The 18523-nt window shown below is 35.3% G+C and overlaps 1 protein-coding gene across 6 annotated transcripts in view; it reads left to right on the top strand.

The window, feature by feature from the left end:
• The window catches only part of LOC129751686 (guanine nucleotide exchange factor DBS), a 361927-nt gene that overhangs the window by 282877 nt on the left and 60527 nt on the right, over positions 1-18523 (top strand). The window contains exon 1 of one of the 6 annotated variants that reach the window (XM_055747346.1): positions 18280-18379. The exons of the other annotated variants lie outside the window; for them this stretch is intronic. The gene's annotated coding sequence lies outside the window, so the exon portion shown is untranslated. Of the gene's footprint in view, positions 1-18279; positions 18380-18523 lie in introns of those variants that run through there. 6 annotated transcript variants of the gene reach the window in all.

The raw sequence follows: 18523 nt of genomic DNA, 5'->3' as shown, positions 1-18523 counted from the left end.
TTGTACAACAGAGGTGCCAAGTGGTTTTCAAAAAAATCAGAACATCGCGACAAAAAATATCTGACTTTTTCAGGACACATCTAGATTGCATGTACAAAGACAAGATACATGTGCTGTAAATGCCTGAACCGAAAATCACCATCCATGGAATTAGTTCAACTACAGACCCCGTTCGTTTTTGACAACATTCGATGTTGGCAACATCCGATTTTGGCACATAGTTTTTGGAACGACATTACCAATATAATTTAGACAAGTACCATAAATACTTTTTTACGTTCTTGAATGTTGATAAAATATTACAAAAATAACGAAAAAAAAAAAAAGATAAATGACGAAAAATGAAGAAAAACATAAAAATCTCAAAAAACTAAAAAAAAAATACAATCAAATTAATAGAAATGACAAAAACTATCTTAAAAGAGATGCAAAAGGACAATAATAACAAAGATGGTGAAAATACAAACATTCCAAATATCACAAAAATTCTAAATGTGTTTAAAACATAATAAAATAACAAAAAACGACCTAAAATTATCAAAAAAATGTTGTAAAAAGTTTGTATGAAAGTCAATTACCAAGCATTTGCCAGATGCACTTTCGAATTCATTGTTAAGTAATAATTGCAAAAATATTAGATGATCGCTATTTATGTCGTCTGCTACTAAATTTGAAATCAGGAATCAATTGCCCATGCCAAAAAACTCGACAATTATTTCCGAAAAGTTAAACCTCTTTCTGTGATCCCTTACACAATCTTTGATATCTGAAATTGATTGCCCTTCCCTCAAAACTCCCGGGTGCAAATTTTCCGACCAATCCATTGCATAATAACGTCAATATTGCTAAAAACAGTGAAAAATTATTTAATATGGACGACCCCTGGTAAAACATTTTAAAGCTGAAATCGATTGCCCGTCCCCGAAAACAACCGTGTGCAAATTTTCATTCCAATCCGATGTCGAATAACGATGATATTGAAAGGTTAATATGGACGATCCCCTTTGCTTGCTTCTTACACTGAATTTAATACCTGAAATCCATTGCTCGTCCCTCAAAACTCTCGTGTACCAATTTTCTTCTGAATCCGATGTATAATAACGACAATATCGCATTAACAGTGAATAGTCAATATGGACGACCCCTTTGGCCGACCCTTGTTTGTAATTTGGATGGATGGAATCAATTGTTTGTCCCTTATAACTCCTATGTGCTAATTTTCATCCCAATCCGATGAGTAAAAACATCAATATCACTAAGATTTTGAACAGTTGATATGGACGACCCCTTTTGTCGGCCCCTCACACAGAATTTGATACCTCAAATCGATTGCACGTCACCCAAATTTTCATCTGAATACGATGTATAATAAAGTCAATATCGCAAAAACAGCGAACAGTCAATATAAACGACCCCTTTGGCTGACCCCTTACACAAAATTTGACACCTGAAATCAATTGCTCGTCTTTCAAAACATTAATTTGCAAATTTTCAATACAATCTAACGAAAAGTAACGTCAATATCGCGAAAACAAAATTGTCTTGTATGGACGACCCTCTTCAGAAGGGGTCATCCGAAAATCTGAAAACATTTTTCATCATTCCTGATCCTAATGAACATTCATGCGAAATTTCAGACCTCTAGCTCTTAAGACGGCTGAGTCTATAGAGGACAAACAAACAAACATACAGAAATTGCTTTCTATATATATAGATAAGAAAAAAGTTGACGACAAAAACCGTCCAATTTTGCCACGGTTCGATTTTGACAACACAAAATTCTCGAGCGTGTTGCCAAAAACAATAGGGTCCTGTATTCTATTACAGATTTATTCGACGTTCTCATAACTTAACTACAAGTTCGATTATTATTCAGATGTTTTTTTTTTAAATCAGGACAAGTTGACAGTTTATTTTTCGAAAGTCAGGACGGTCTTCCAAAAATCAGAACGATTCGATTTGCGATTCGAGCTTCTCAAACCATGGAATCTTAAAAAAAATCCAGATGAACAACTTTGTCGAAGACCGTAACTTTGTAGCTTATTAAGCAACAAAGTAATTAGTTGTTTAATAGGGGCATGTCTTTTGACATTGAAGAACTATAAATTCAATTGACATCACTGCTGGGTGTCTAAGCGATGTATTGCATGGCTACTTTGCATGAAACCTCCGCGAGGCTCCAGCAATGATGTCAATTGAATTTATTGTTTGTCAATCTTGTTAAATAGCTGATAACTTTTTTGCCTAACAAGATATGAAGTTACGGTCTTGGACAAAGTTGTCCAGCGGAAAATTTCATTTAAAATTTCAGAGAATTTATAAACTGACACAAAAATCATTAACAGGCTCGGTTCCACAGAAGAAGAAAAATTATATTGATTTTTAAGTACAGAATATTCAATTTTCGCGTACAAATATAAAAGTTCTAATTTATTCATGCAAACGTTTTAAAAAAAAATTGCAAAAAAATCATGACGACTTTTGACCCGAAACGAAGCTTTTTAGACCCCAGGGTTTGAGGAATTAAAAAATGACCCCAAATCGACTCAGTCTAATGCAGGCATGTCAAACTGGGGGGGGGGGGGGGACTTGGTCAATGCGGCCCGCGTAGCCCCGTATTAAATTATCACAAAATTCCCTACTACACAGTACGCTGGCTTTCCTACCACAAAATATTAAAAAGATTTTTTTTGCTACGAGAAAAAATAATATTATTTTTGGAAATGAAAGATTTTTAATGCGACCCGCATACTTAAACGAGTTTGACATGCCTGGTCTAATGTGTATGGGATGAATTAACCCGAGAGGCGTAATATCCTAAATAAAACAACAAAACAAACACACGCGTTCTGCTAACGACACTAAAAATTCAGGAATGATTTCAAGTTTATAATTTGCATGTTTTGGTGACACATGTCAATCAAATTTGCTTTCTATTGAATATACTTTTAAAAGGTCTATACAGTGAAAATTCACTAAAAACTGAGTGCAAACTCAGAGAAGATTACAAAAAAAGGATAACATTTAAAATTTTAAAAAAATTACCGAGAAATAACCAACTTTGTTAAGAGCGGATTAGGATTAAGTGATGTATAGCGGTTAAAGTATATCTGATAAAATGTTGTGTTGATTTGGAACGGTTTTCTCCACCTATAGTTTGTAAGTTAGCTGGTATATCTATATAAATAACAGACTTGTTATGTCTCAGTTTGTTGAGTTATTTTTTTTTCTTGTTTCTTGGATCTACTCTTCTTCTCTCCTCTTTCAATAGCGAAACGCAGTTTAAAACAGTTTTTGAACCATTCATTTTTATTCTATCCTATTTAAAAATCAAGATGTTTGAAAAGGGAACGACTCTTGTTATTCTAAGTGTTAGCGAAACTTCTGGTTGAAGGAAATTTGATTTGAACATTTTCATCATTTGTACATGAAATGATCCCTGTTATGAAATTTAGATTATTTAAATGAACTATCATATCTTCATGAAGTGGCACATTGATATAGTCGGCAGATCATCTGCGGCGGTGGAGGAGATCTACCGCAAACTGAAACGCGAAGCAGGAAGGATTGGGTTGATGATTAATACGTCCAAGACGAAGTACATGCTGGCCTGCGGATCCGAGACCGACCGAACCCGCTTGTCCAGTAATAACAAGGTCACGATCGACGGCGACGAGCTGGAGATAGTCGAAGACTTTGTCTATCTCGGCTCACTGGTGACCGCAGACAATGACACCAGCCGTGAGATCCGGAGGCGAATTATCAGCGGAAGTCGTGCCTACTATGGACTCCACAAGCAACTGCGGTCGAGAAGACTTTGCCCTCGCACGAAGTGTAACCTGTATATGACGCTTATTAGACCGGTTGTTCTCTACGGGCACGAGACATGGATATTGCTCGAGGAGGACCTGCGTACACTCGGAGCATTCGAGCGACGAGTGTTAAGAACCATCTTTGGCGGCGTACAGGAGAACGGAGTGTGGAGGCGAAGGATGAACCACGAGCTCGCGCGACTCTACGGCGAACCCAGTATCCAGAAGGTGGTGAAAGCTGGGCGCTGGGCGCTGCACAGTGGTCCAAAAGGGTCCGAAATGGAACTTTTTTCCTGATGCTTTTGTCTTTCATTTTAGCTATTAGATGTCTTCAGAACATTTACTAGTAAGATTGTTTCCCATAACGTGAAAGTATCAAAAATTAGTCACAGCCTACTACGATAAAAATAAAAACACTAACTTTTTTGTTTGAAGAGATAGAGACCAAATTTGTTCTACAAAGTTGTAGATATCATCAAAATATGAAACTTTGCTGAAATAACAAGAGCTCTATCTCTATTCAGTGCAGAGTTACAAAGCTTTTAGTTTAAAACATACTTAAAATTTGTTTTTTGTACTTAACTATTGTAAATTTTGAACTTACATAAATATGATGTTCACAACATTTATTGCGATACTTAATACGCACATTTTGCACTAGGTCTTAAATCTCTACGACCTTGTCTTCAGAAGTTATCGCAATTTCAAGTTTTATTTTTCCTAAATTTCACCAATTTCTAGGGTAAAATGGGGCAAGTGGATCCATAAACTAAATACCACATCTTGAAGTATAATTCAAGTACTATAAACTAAGCTAGAAACTACTTGTCTCCACGCGCCCGTTTTTGAGTACGGTCGGCATAAATTTGTTGAATTCTTAGATTTTAACGAGAAAATAGAGATTGATTGTTAATAATTCTGTCATATCTTCTCAAGGAATGAACTATCTGTTTTGATGTCTTCAAATTAAAGTTGCAACAACAAACGAGCTATTGAATGGTATTTTTTAGAGAATTTTTGATGATACCGTTTGTGGACTTAAACAATTTTTAAAGCGTTTTTACGGTTTTAACTGGAAATGCTTTTTGATATTTTTTTAAAAATATTCAATTTGAAAAGGTGATAAAATTTCAATGCGTTTTGATGTGCTATTTGATGATTTCAGTTGAAAACTGATAAAGTTATGTGAATTTTAAGCATGTTATTATTTCAACGATGACAATAAAACTCTATTTTCTCGTTAAAATCTAAGAATTCAACAAATTTATGCCGACCGTACTCAAAAACGGGCGCGTGGAGACAAGTAGTTTCTGGCTTAATTTATAGTACTTGAATTATACTTCAAGATGTGGTATTTAGTTTATGGATCTACTTGCCCCATTTTACCCTAGAAATTCTTAAAATTTAGGAAAAATAAAACTTGAAATTGCGATAACTTCGGAAGACAAGGTCGTAGAGACTTAAGACATAGTGCAAAATGTGCGTATTGAGTATCGCAATAAATGTTGTGAACATCATATTTATGTAAGTTCAAAATTTACAATAGTTAAGTACAAAAAACAAATTTAAAGTATGTTTTAAACTAAAAGCTTTGTAACTCTGCATTGAATAGAGATAGAGCTCTTGTTATTTCAGCAAAGTTTCATATTTTGATGATATCTACAACTTTGTAGAACAAATTTGGTCTCTATCTCTTCAAACAAAAAAGTTAGTGTTTTTATTTTTATCGTAGTAGGCTGTGACTAATTTTTGATACTTTCACGTTATGGGAAACAATCTTACTAGTAAATTTTCTCAAGACTTCTAATAGCTAAAATGAAAGACAAAAGCACCAGGAAAAAAGTTCCATTTCAGACCCTTTTGGACCACTGTGCGCTGGGTGGTGGGACGCTGGGCGGGACATGTTGCGAGAATGCCGGACGACTGTCCTGCAAAACAGGTGTTCGCTACGAATCCGGTAGGAACAAGACGAGCGGGGGCGCAACGAGCTAGGTGGTTAGACCAAGTGGAGCGTGATCTGGCGAACGTGGGGTGCCCGAGAAATTGGAGAACGGTTGCCATGGACCGAGTGAATTTTAGGAATTATGTTCGTCAAGTTATGTCGTGAGACGGAATACTATGTAAATAAAAATAAATAAATAAATCTTCATGAAGTGAATCTTAACTCTTAATAACCCTTTTTTCAGTTTATTGAGCCGCTCAATAACTTCAAAGGCACTACACGAACCAGCCGCTCAACAACAAGATAATCCTACCCTAACATACATGCAGGCGTTCAGTTCAGATCCACCGCTCTTATTAGTAAGCTTCCAAGCGATCATGATAATCATCATTTGGCAGATCAGTATTGCTAACGATCGCTAACCATCAAATGAAGCGGAACCGACACTTTTCGCAAATCTTACTCCTCTTTATTAATAGGATGATTGTTTCAAGAGGGTATGAAGAGGAAAACCTTTTCGGCTTTTCCTCTCTAATTAAACCTTCGGAGAAGCTTACCAATTTCATGCTAACCGAATCGACTCACGTTTATTGGGGTAAATCTTCTATTAGTAAGTTGTTTTTATTGAGATGTTTGAATAACGGCTTAGGCTTAAAGTTGTAACCTATTTCTTCAGAATTCGACAAAACAATCTGGTTGAAAATAAAACTGTAGGTGGCCTCGGAAGAATAATTTTGTAAGATTCCCCCGACCGGAAGCGGCTTCGGCTTATCTAACCTCAAAATAGCTTGAATCATACCACAAGCGAAGCATCAACCCTTTCTTATCACTGCCTTAATTGGCTACCATTAAATACACCCCCGTTTGATGCGAATGTGTGTAATTGAAAAAAAAATCTCACCATCCGACAGAAGGTAACTTGGTCAGATGATCAGCTAACTTATTTTTTGCATTTAAGCAGACAAAGCTAGCGGACCCAGCGAACTAATTTATGTAGCGGACCCTATGGATGTTTGTTTGATTACCACCTGTATGTGGACATGTGTACGTGTGAGGGTGGGCGGGTGTTGCAGCAGAAAGATCAGCTGGAAAAACTCATTCGCATCGATCGAGAGCAGCGGCTGCAGTCAGCTAAGTGCTGAGTTTTCTTCTACGATTGACTGCACACAACTGCATCTGGCCAAATGGAAGCAGTGTAGCGTCAGTGATTCTCAGAGTATGGGAAACTGCTGGATTATTTTAAAACAGTAAACATTTAGGTGAAGTAAAAAAAATCATTTACCACTTCTGGTTTATTCATGGTAATGGTTGCCTAAAAATCTTCGAAATTTTTACGCAAAAATTTTTTTTCAAGAAAAACATGAGAATGGAAGTTCAAAATACAACTAAGCAACAATTAAAGTTTCATAAGCTGCCGCAGCTCTCTCGTAAAAAGAATGGCGTTCTCATTTGAGGTTTACTCAAACATTTATTAATTTTCTCATAGCACTTAGGCTATTAAAGCCTAATTTATTTATTTTGATTTAAAATTGTCAAACGACTTTAAGTATCTTGAGCTATAAATGAAATAAATTTATTATTTTTTTAAACTTATAGAGGAGACTCTCCTCTACACAACGCTCTATTAAAGAAAAAAAATCGATCGGGGCGTCTAGAACAACTTTATTTTTTTTGAAGATTTGTGAATAAAATACACAAGCAAAATTGTCAGGAATTTCAAATGCTACATCTTTGGGCTAAGATGTGTAAAGGTTCCTTCAAAAATTAATAATAACTTTAAAAATATTGATAAAATGAATTTAAAAAAAACTGCAAAAATGTTAAATTTTGAGAAATTTTATAAAGTTATCAATAAAAATTATCTAAAATTAGCCTTTAAATAAATAGCAAACTAACAAGAGCACGATCAATAAGGTGTATTCTTTATGATCACTCTATCGAATACAAAATGATCTCTTGTTGTTATTTATTAGCTTTAACGACAAAATTCCGTTTTGAATAATTCATAGAATCAAGTAGGAGAGAAGCGGGCTAAATGCGCATACTAATTCTCTCACATATTCCAATAGATAGGAGTCTGAAAACTATATGCACATGAGCGGACATCTGTTATCTATACGTTTGATAATTTTTTCTGTTAAAATTTCTTACAGTTTTTGAGAAATGATTTTATAATAAAAGTAGGCAAGATAGCCGCTATCCGAAACCAGGCAAGCTATAATTATGATTCGGAAAATATTTCAGTTTCACTTGCAATGTTTTCGTATAATTTAACTGAAAATGGTAGAAACTAATGCTAAGCGAACGTCAAAGCTGAAATTTTAGCAAAATTTATGATATCGCTAGTTCTTTTGCATAAAACATAGTTAGCCCTCTAATGCATAGTGTTGTTTTAAAACAACACTAATAAAAATCCAAATATCTCGAAAACGAGTAGACATTTTTAATGATGTAGGGAAGATGAGGGCATAACGAGCACCCGAGGCATAATGAGAACTACGCTTTTCTACGAAAGTGCGTATTTTCTTAAATAAATTTTCATGAGGATTTTTTTCCTACTTCCTATAGTATTAATTTTTCACAAAAAAGGAATCTCCTTATCATCTTTACAGAGATATTTTAAAAAAAACTAGCTTGGTTCTCAGTTACGAAAATATTATAATTTTTGAGCACCACGAAATAAGCTCTTATGATCTTAAAATAACCTTGATCTATAATGTACGCTTTGAGACATGATGTACACATTGTTTCTCAATTTTTACCATCATAAAATTTTTGATTTTTCACTTTTATCAATTTTAAAACACGTTTTTACTTAAATTTGTTGACTAGGGGCATATAGAGCACCATATTATCGAGGCATAATGAGCATTTTCTGCCGTAGAATCTAGCAGCGAATTAAAATTGATTTATAGCGCCACACCTTGACTAGTAAGGTGTCGGAGAGGTAATCAAAAGACTAGAGTTAGATTTCTGTTCGAGGTGATTTTTTTCCATTCACAATTCATGATCGATTTTTTTATTGTTACATTATACGGCTAGTAGCATCATCCTCCGAACAAAGCACTTAATGTATGAGCGTGCGTGAATTGTTTGTATTCTACAAACAGACCTAGATTATTTTGTTATTGCTTTGTTTGATGAATCTACGACTCACCTGACTTCATCGAATTGAATTCGCTGCTAGATTCCCCGGCAAAAACGCATATCTTGCTCTGATTAATGGTGCTCATACTGCCTCAGGGGGGGTTCTCATTATGCCTCCACAGTGGCTGGTTTTCAGCTTTTGGCAAAATTTTTTAAAATGCATTTTTTAACGTTTTCATCTAGTTTTTCACGTTTCAGCCCGTTAGGGAATAGGCTTTTCAAGTGTCTGAACACGAAACAATAATGTAACCTCCATATTATAGCTATTTTCTATGGTTAAATAACCGTTTTCCTTAAGGTGGCCATTATGCCCCCATCTCCCCTATTCACAATAAATATTCAAGAGATTAAAAAAAAATTAGCCAATAGTATTTTTATTACGATTTTTCAATGTATGTGTGAGATATCGAACAAAGTATGCAAAAAAATGCAAAAATCAAATTAATTTTTTTTTTTTTTTTGAAAAAAGTAGTTTTTGGAAAATCGCCGTTAATTCTTCAGATTTGCAAATTCTAACAAATTTTGTAATCTAAAACAATCACAAACACCTTCCTGCACCCAATTAACAAGGTTTTGAAGAAATTAGCAAAATCGCATTGAAATGAACTAAGAATTTCAATAAATATTCTTCAACTTTAATGGGCCATAACTTTTATAATACTCAAAATAACGATTTCAAACCTGTTGAGTTTTGTTATTCGAATTAAAATGTTATTATTTCACTGCGTCAATGACTGCAATTCTCATTTTAAAAAAGTCATGCATTAGAGGGTTAGGGATGCCATAAGACAATATTTCATGGTAATTTTTTTTCATATCATATTTTTTTCAGATCAATATTAGGTTTTTCTATTTCCATTGTAGGATTGTAATTAGAGCGTAGATTTAAAGTTTCATGGGTAAAAACTTAAAAATTATACGACTAATCTATATTTTCGAGACAGAGGAATTTAAACTACCTGGTACGGGCTTTCAAAAAACGGTATCTTATTCCAAAATCTTATAATTCATAACTTTGGAAAAACTTCAATTTGTTGAATTTCTGATTTTCAGATGAATTATGAAGAAAAACCATTAACATTTTTGTTTACAGATTCTGTACGCATGATTTTTTAAGTCCAATATATTTTCAAAAACTGTCAACAATCAAATTTAAATTTTTAAACTTTTTTTTTTTGATTTTGTTAATCTTACAATATTTTTTTTTTTCATGCCACGTGTCAAGTATAAACATGCGTATTGAGGAACACTTTTCCTTATACAGTATGACTAAGGTTGCCAGCTGGTAAAAATTTGACAAAAATCCGGTCCGTCCGGCTGCCCTGATTTCATTGAAAATTACACGGATATTTCGTGGATTTATTCACTTTATTTGCCAAAGAAAGCGAAAAAAAATCGTGTTGTATTTTTTTTATTTATGCGTCTAAATAAAACGATGTTTTTTTAGCAAGTTTTATAAACATAATCATGAAACATTTTTTTAAAGCATAAAAAAGATTCTTGTTTTGTGATGAATAATTCCTGGGTCTTGACCAGATTTGCCCAGATATTGCCCGAATTTTGGGTTGACGTTTAGAATCAAATCCCCGGATTTTGCCAGGTTTTGCCGTGCTGAAAAAATTCTGGCAACCTTAAGTATGATCCATAAAAATGCAAAAATCTGTTATCAAGATTCAAAAAGACTTTTCTTGATGATTGAAAAACTTTTTTTTCATTCAGGCATGTAGATTAACATATTAAGAACAATCAATCGATGTGTTCACTCTTGTTCTTATTACTCTCTCCAGGCGAGATCTGGATTGGGTGCAATATAAGCCTTTAAAATCAAAACCCACATGTTGCTACGGCCCTGAGAGGGTGAAATTAGGGGGAACATTAAACCCACTCTTGTGACAGATTACATTTTTTGACAGTTTGATAGATAGAGAGGTGAGGGAGAAAAGAAAAAAGAGAAAGAAGAAAAAGTTGGAAAATGGAGGAGTTTTGGAAAAAACGTGCTCAAGTTAGTTGGTAGCCTATAAAAGTTTCTTGTGATTTTATGTTGAGCTGCGGGAAGTATTATTATACTGGCGCAAAGCGTACATTGTGATGAGCCGATACAATTGTAATACGGATAACTGTAAGTCTCTTCGATATCCTTTCAATAAGATACAGAAAATTTACTGAAATATGTTCCGTTTAGGCCGAGTGAAAACTCGTACCCGGATTGTCCCGGATCTTTGTATCGTGGCTAGCTGCTTATTTGTGTTTAGTTCAGGACAGGTCTAGCAACTGTAAGTAGCCTATTTTATTATTAAAATACCAAAAACTCACTCCATATTGATCCAACAGAAAAGCATCGCCAAATTAGGTGAAGGATCTCGGCCATACTCGTTTGGCAAGTTTTGTAAGACTTATTTGTAAGTTATTTTTTCGTTTAATTCCAAACTGTATAATAATTAACACATTCAATAAACTGGCAGTTGAGTCTCGTTGGAATAACGGACTACAAAAACCTACACCACACTTCGAAGATGGAAGCCTCTAGAAAATTGAAACTTTGGTGAGAGGATCCATATGAACGGCCTTTTTTCCGACGTCGCGTTTTTTCGTCTGTTTTTACACGACAAAATGGTAAATTCGAAAGTTTCAAGTACAAATTAATCGCGAAACTATTTAAAAATGCTTCCACTTAAAAACTGAGATGCAGTGGAAAAATGTTCGCAAGTTGTTCAAGAAATTTTGAAGAAAATGAGTGCAATTATTTGAGGTTCTAACCGCTAGCTGCGGAAAGCGGTTTTGTGCTATCATCAGAATTCAATATTAACAGAATGTAAAGTTGCTTTTTTAATGCAGTATGTGTGACTTTTGAAAACAAAATCACGATGCACGTTTGTGAGAGCAAAATGACCGGAAGTGTTGTTTGAATAGATGAGTCTGTGACACGAAGAAAAGCACAAATTTAGTGTGGTGGAAAATTCCTGCTGTAAAATGTTCAGTTGAAATATTTGAATGAATACCGCGAGAAATAAGTTTATTTACAATACAGAGAAAGTTGTCTTTAGAATCGCAGCAAGCCGTGCTCGAAAACGGAAGTGTTTTTTTTTTCGCTGTCGCGTTTTTCCCGTTTCTTTTCTCGCGAATTGAAAAATACTGAACAACTTTTGCGATCGAACCGTTAAGGGATATAAATTATCTGAAATCTTATTTTTGAGGAAGAGTTATTGCTGAATTTTGTGATTCAATTGAAAAGTGAATTTCAAGCGGTGTGGATTTGTCTAAGATACTTGCTGATCCCGTACAAACTGCTAAAAAATTTTGAAGTTGTCCCCGAATACTGAAAATCCTTGAAGTTCCGGTAGAGTTGAGCATTGCAACGTGGAATTAATTCAGATTTGTTGTGGTTTGGCCGAGGTGATTTTGTACCAAGATTTTCGGTGTCACAGCAGAGCAGCCCAAATCTCCAGATCGACTTGAGGTCAATGGATCCCATTTCCAGTAGACCTTAATCTGTTGTCGAAGCACTAAATCAGGCATGTTGAACCTCTGGACTGAAGACTACTAGCACTAACGATGTTGGAATCTTGGATGTTTGGATTTCACAATTCTTGGACCCCGATTCAAAGCTAAGTATCGTTTCATTTATTTTGTTTTTCCAATCCATTGCATAACACTTAAATTGATGTTTTTTCATCGAAGCTTCCGCTAATTTATACAGAACGGAACAGAATCAAAACAACAGAAAATTTGACTAATGATAAATCTTAAATGGCCCGGAGTTATTTTAGGTCAAGATAAGTCATAGTTTTGATAATCCCGATTAAGAATATCTATGTTTAAAAATTGAGACATTTGCTGAGCTTTTTTTCGTATACTGATATTTTAATCGTAAATTTTGCTATGATATTTGTGTTTAAATCGTCAATCAAAAATAATTGAATTTCCATGTTCATTCATCATCGCTTAACTTCAAGTTAGGATTTTCATAGAGAGCTCTTGATATGCCATTGGATTAAGCGACTATATAAAAGAATTATTTTTAAAAATTAATGTTTATACTTGGTAATAGTCGTTAACTTTTTTTATCACCATTTAACCTAACATACTCATGCCTGCTAATGAACTGAAAGCATTCTATAGAAACTTTATGAGTCAGGAAAACAAAATTTATTGTTCACCGTAACACTAGTCAAAAGTGTCTCCCAACCGATTCCTTTAACCCCTCTCCCAACCAAAATTATTTTGCTAGGATGCAGAGGTGACCTCGGTCCTAAAGCACAAATTAGATCTTTCATCCTTTCTCTTTTTTCCAACCTATCTATTGACTACTAGGACGTGGCCGGCGCCGTTATTGACGTTAAAAGAGAGAGCATCAGTTATGTGCAGTGTGAATGAGCTGCTTATCCCAAGCACCATTCATTTGACCTCTGAATAAAATTGATGGCCTCGGTCAATCACGGAGTAGCAACCATTGGCGATGTGGAACTTGTTCTACTGAACCACGCCAGCGATCGTGGAACTCGAAATGATTGTTATCATAATTTGATTTTGGAACAAGTCATGCATATATTTTTTTCAACCATGCATTTCGGGTTTTACGGTTTAAGGTGGATGTGAGTAGTTAATCAAGCTAAGCTAAGCTAAGCTAATACAGAGAAAGTTGTCTTTAGCCGAATTACTGTAGTGCTTCCACGCGGTCTTCGGGAGTGTGCCTTTTACCCGGCCTACTGCTTTTTTTTTTTTTTTTTTTTTTTTACATTAAATAAGTTTTATTTCACCTTTAATTTTTGTACATAGCAAATTTTTAACAGTTCAAGTGTTCTGCGAATAAGCAACTCATCTTTGATTTTTTTTTTATTTACATAGGTACATTTAGATATGATTCTTCAAGAGGCAATATGATGGAGGCAATGAGTTATCATTTTTTTTTTTTAATTATTTAAATATAACTACCTACTTAACCTAATTAATTAACCTAAGGTTTCCAGTTCTCGGATGATAGCATGTACTGCTTTTTTTTTCGTAATGCGATCTGTATCTACAGTTCATCCGAAAATTACAGCATTCATTGAATCAGAAGCCGGTTAATGTAGGCTCACTAAAAGTGTATCGTAGCACCTCTTTCATGCCCATCGTAAACTCAGCTGTCTACAGATTGGTGAGCTCGTTCCTTCCCATCTCTCTTTTTTAAACTTATATGATTTAGCAATTGTATTTTCATTCTTCATAACCTCTCCCCTTCCTATCTGACCACAGTTTCCTGGGTCGTATAAGTTCTCTGCACCTAAAAAGTTTCAGATTATCCCTACTTTTATTACATTAACTTGCCGAGGTGTGAATTGAAGTACCACACTAATCTCCAATGGCAACACTTGAAATGAGTATTGAATCCAGATACTCGTTTTGTCATCTCGTGTTGTTCTTGATAATTAGTTGTATTGTACAGCATGTATCAGCCAATACAAGATGTGTGTAGTCACCCAATGCTAGGCTATGCTATGCTTATAATTGCTTGAAAATGTATCTTAAAAGTGCTCTGCAATTGTCATTCAAACACAAACTATAGGCATCTCATATTAAATGGAGAGCGAATCTTATAGAGAATTCGTTTTCGAGTGGTGGTGCACTGGGGCACTACCGGTAGTGCACTTTTTGCTGTTTTCATGCTCGTTTTCACGATGAGTAGTCCACTGGTGTGCACCATAAAGTGGACGGTGGAACACTCTGAAAATATTCGGTGTTGCTTGCGCTCTCACCAATACTATCCTGAACTTCGACAGCACGTGCTTCCCGATGTAAACAAATATCAGCTGGTTGGTTTATTTCTATACCGCAAAAATTGCGTTCGAGCTGTTTTTTCTCTTTATTATCCCGAAGAAGATGGCACGTTCCAAAGCAAACAACGCTCCCTAGAAGAAATGTGTCCAGAAGGCTTGCTGCAATCGGCTCCAGGCGATGCCGAAAAAGAGCAGCAAATCCGAGTGCAAAAAGGCCAACCCAAAGATCTGGTGGAATCGCCCAAACCGAAAAGTTTTCTTGTTCGGGAGGGTCATATAAGTTGGTCTCCACAGCAAGAAGCGTTCAGCTGCATCGAAGCTACTCTGCTACAAGCTAGCTTCGAGCTGTGCCTTAGGGTGACGATGCTCGGTTGCGCCAAGTCCCGGATTCCCACCCGTTGCCCTTCAAAAACGGTAGTTCGAGACTACACCCGCATTGGGAGCTTGAATTTCGTTCGTTTCGGTCTGTTAGCAAAATTTTTTCCCTTGACTTCCGCGATCTGCGTTCGCCAATTTGACCTCCAAGAATTTTTCTTTTGTAATCTGAAAACGGAAATAGTTACTCGAACGAAGATGAGATTTGCGAGGAATAAACGTTCAAAATACCGGAACCTTCAAGCTGGGGTAACTGCAGTCTAGCAGCAGCAAACATAGACCGCCCAGAATCAGCCGGTATTGCAGTTATCATCAGAGCCAGAGGCGAATCTACCAAGCAAAATAAATCTGAAATCTTCACATTATATAAATTCATGCTAAAATTTTCATATTATTTAAAAGATAATGTTCAACTAAAGTAAATTTCATTTCAATTTTCGAAATCAAACGAAAGCAAATACCAGCTGTAATGGATTTTTGACAGCTTGATGTTTTCTGTTGACACTGCCGATTTCACGCACCCCAACAAAGGTGGGGCAAAACTCGATTCATGCTCGTTTTCAACGGGGATGGTGCAACACTTTCGGGTGGTGAAAACGAATACGGTATTAGTTCGAACGGGATCAGCTAATGTCAAGATAAAAATGGACGTCGAACGAGGAAGGCAGCCATCTTTGATTTTGTAAATTCAGTTATTTTCTGGAAGTTCTACACTGCCGCTATTCGCAAGACTGTCCCATATGCATTTTCGTCATTTTTCAGTTTATCTCAAAAATCGTACAAATACAGTTAGTTCTTCAATTTAGACTAAAAACTTTCATAACTTTGTTCTCAACATATATGAAAAAAATACCAAGTCATGTCTGTCCCATATGAAATATACCCGCAAAGCTGTCCCATATGTCTATTTATACAGAATGCTTCAAAATTGCTCCTCTATTTTACGTTAATTTTACAAATATTCATACAATGTGTGCGACAAAATAAGCATTCATTGAAATTGCGAAAGTTATACTAGATAAAACAGTACAGTAAAGTTAAAAATAACAATCTCCATAATTTTTACATGCTAAGTTTAGCCTAATGGGTAAATACCATCAAACTGTTTTATTTTAAATTTCGTATGAAGCTTATTGAATTGTTCATTGTAAAACATGGGAAATAGTCAGCTACAAAGCCATATTTTTTAGGTTTTTGTGATGCTTGGACTTTCATAAAATCTATGAACAAAAATACGCGTACCTGGTAGCACACGCTTAAGTCATATTGAATTGATTTTTCTCATCAAATATTTGCAGCCAAGATACTTTGCTGTTTCTGATTCAGCATTAATTTCATTTGAAGGTATTTATAGTCTTTCTAAAAAGATAATCGGCCGAAAAACTTTCCAAAATATGATGGTACAGGTTGTTTTATTCATGGAACGTTGTTATTCATTTTTTTAGACCCACTCAATTCTTACGATAAACTTTCTTTATCTTTGATTATCTAAACATGTCATAAACATCATTTCAAACTTATTTTTATCAGTAAACAACCAGTAAAATGAATAATACAGCGCAGATAGAGAGAATCAAATGATCAACTGACAAAAGAAAAGCCAAATATGGGACAGCTTTGCGGGTATATTTAATCCGCATGCGAAATATACTCGCAAGGCTGTCCCATCATTATTTTCTCCTTCGCATCAACAACTTCCAAATCAAAAACACATTGCACGAAATTCTACAACAATTATCTTAATATCTGTGAAGAAAGAAGTAGAAAAGGTAAAGTTTCAACCGAGAAATCTACGAAAGTTTATAAAAATCTTTAAAACCGTTTTTCTCGGTTCGTTGTTTTTGCATATGGGACAGACTTGCCGGCAGCGGCAGTACAGTTGTCTTTCAAATTTTATTTCGGAATTTGAAAAGATAAAAATTCGTGCATTGAACAGATTAAATTTTCTGGACCTGTACGTATCGTATATATATTTTGAAATATGTTGATAGTAATTCTTTAAATTCATCTGTATTACAATTTTTAGTAACAATAGTTCAAGGGATCCAAGATTTTTAATTTACTAGAAATCAAAAATTGCATCATAATCTAAGTTTTGATCTTTAAAAGTTCTCATTTGGCTGAACAAAAGGTACTCAAGAGAATTAGGCGATTCTCTCGAAGGCATTTGGACATCTGGAACATGGAAAGCCTAGAAAAGTATTAGAGATCATCTTTGTGCGCTTATCTGGAAGAAAATTTTCACTTTTGCACTGTTGAACTTTTTGGAAACTCGACACAAAATGTCTCAGGTAACCAAAAACCATTTTTTTTATTCTTGTTCAACTTTTCAAGTAAAAACATTTAAGTCTTGTTAAACGATTTTAAATCCGCTTTAGAACGGTCTTCAACACTGAGATCAAAACCGATGATGAAGTAAACATTGAGCCGTTCGAATTGTATAAATGTTTCCTTTTTTATTATGCAACATAAAGGAACATTTTTGATAGTTTTTTGAGGGGAATGCGTTATTTTGTACAAACTGTTTCTTGTTTTATGAAGTCGCAAAAAAGGCCAGTCAACCTTGTTTATGTTGAACTTTTTCAATGGCGTGGCATCTGACTGCTATAAACATAGGGTTTACCTAAACAAGTTTTGCATAGTATAGAAAACTTCATGTATTTTTTGATGATTTTCAGGCTTTAGTTTCAATAATTTTCAAAACAATCCAGATCTTTAACATGGTCAACGGAAACTCAACCAACTAAGAACCACTGGATCTGTGAGCGACGTTTTCATCCCTGCAACCATTCATTGGTGAAGATTTATGGCGCTCGCTGTAGGCGCCCTTTATCGGTAGCCAGCATATATGTATGATTTTATCGTAGCATTTCTTCAATACGAAGCATAATCAACACTTTATCTTTCCGAGCTTAGCTGAGCTGGGCGAGTCGAGGTGTGCAGCCAAGGGAGTGATCATAAACATAACTTTTCTCACATCTGGTATAGCTGCCTACGGAAAAATGTGATTTTTTCTTTCATTTTGTCTAGTTGGCTGCCCGCCAAGCAAGCTGAGCTGTTGATGATGAATCGATTGATAGAAATAGGAAAATCGGTTTTTTCTCCACATTTCTCTGTGCGCTATATGCTCGGCGTACTATCTTAGCAGACGCAGCGGTGCATCGCTGTTTGATGTGTGGCGCAGCGCATCTTTGCGCAAGTTTTGCAATCCGATTTGCAATTGTTGCCCTGTCTAGGGTTTTCTCCAGTTGATTTCGATAGCTCACCGCGAGTGGAGGAAAATCCGATCAGGATTGATCCGTAATAGATTGTACGACAAGTCCTTCGCGCGTTCGTGTGTTTATTGTGTGGGTGTTAAGATAATCATTAGGAAAAGTTGTGTGAAAATTCCTTTGGGAAATGGTTGTTTTCTGGGATAGGCTCCCTGAATTCATAGTTAATAAAAAAAAAATGTGCGGATTTTGTGAATTAAATATTGTTTCTTTTTCGGT

This window comes from Uranotaenia lowii, chromosome 3 (genome assembly GCF_029784155.1).
Source record: "Uranotaenia lowii strain MFRU-FL chromosome 3, ASM2978415v1, whole genome shotgun sequence".
Lineage (NCBI taxonomy): Eukaryota > Metazoa > Arthropoda > Insecta > Diptera > Culicidae > Uranotaenia > Uranotaenia lowii.
This window is presented reverse-complemented; position numbering and strand designations above follow the sequence as displayed.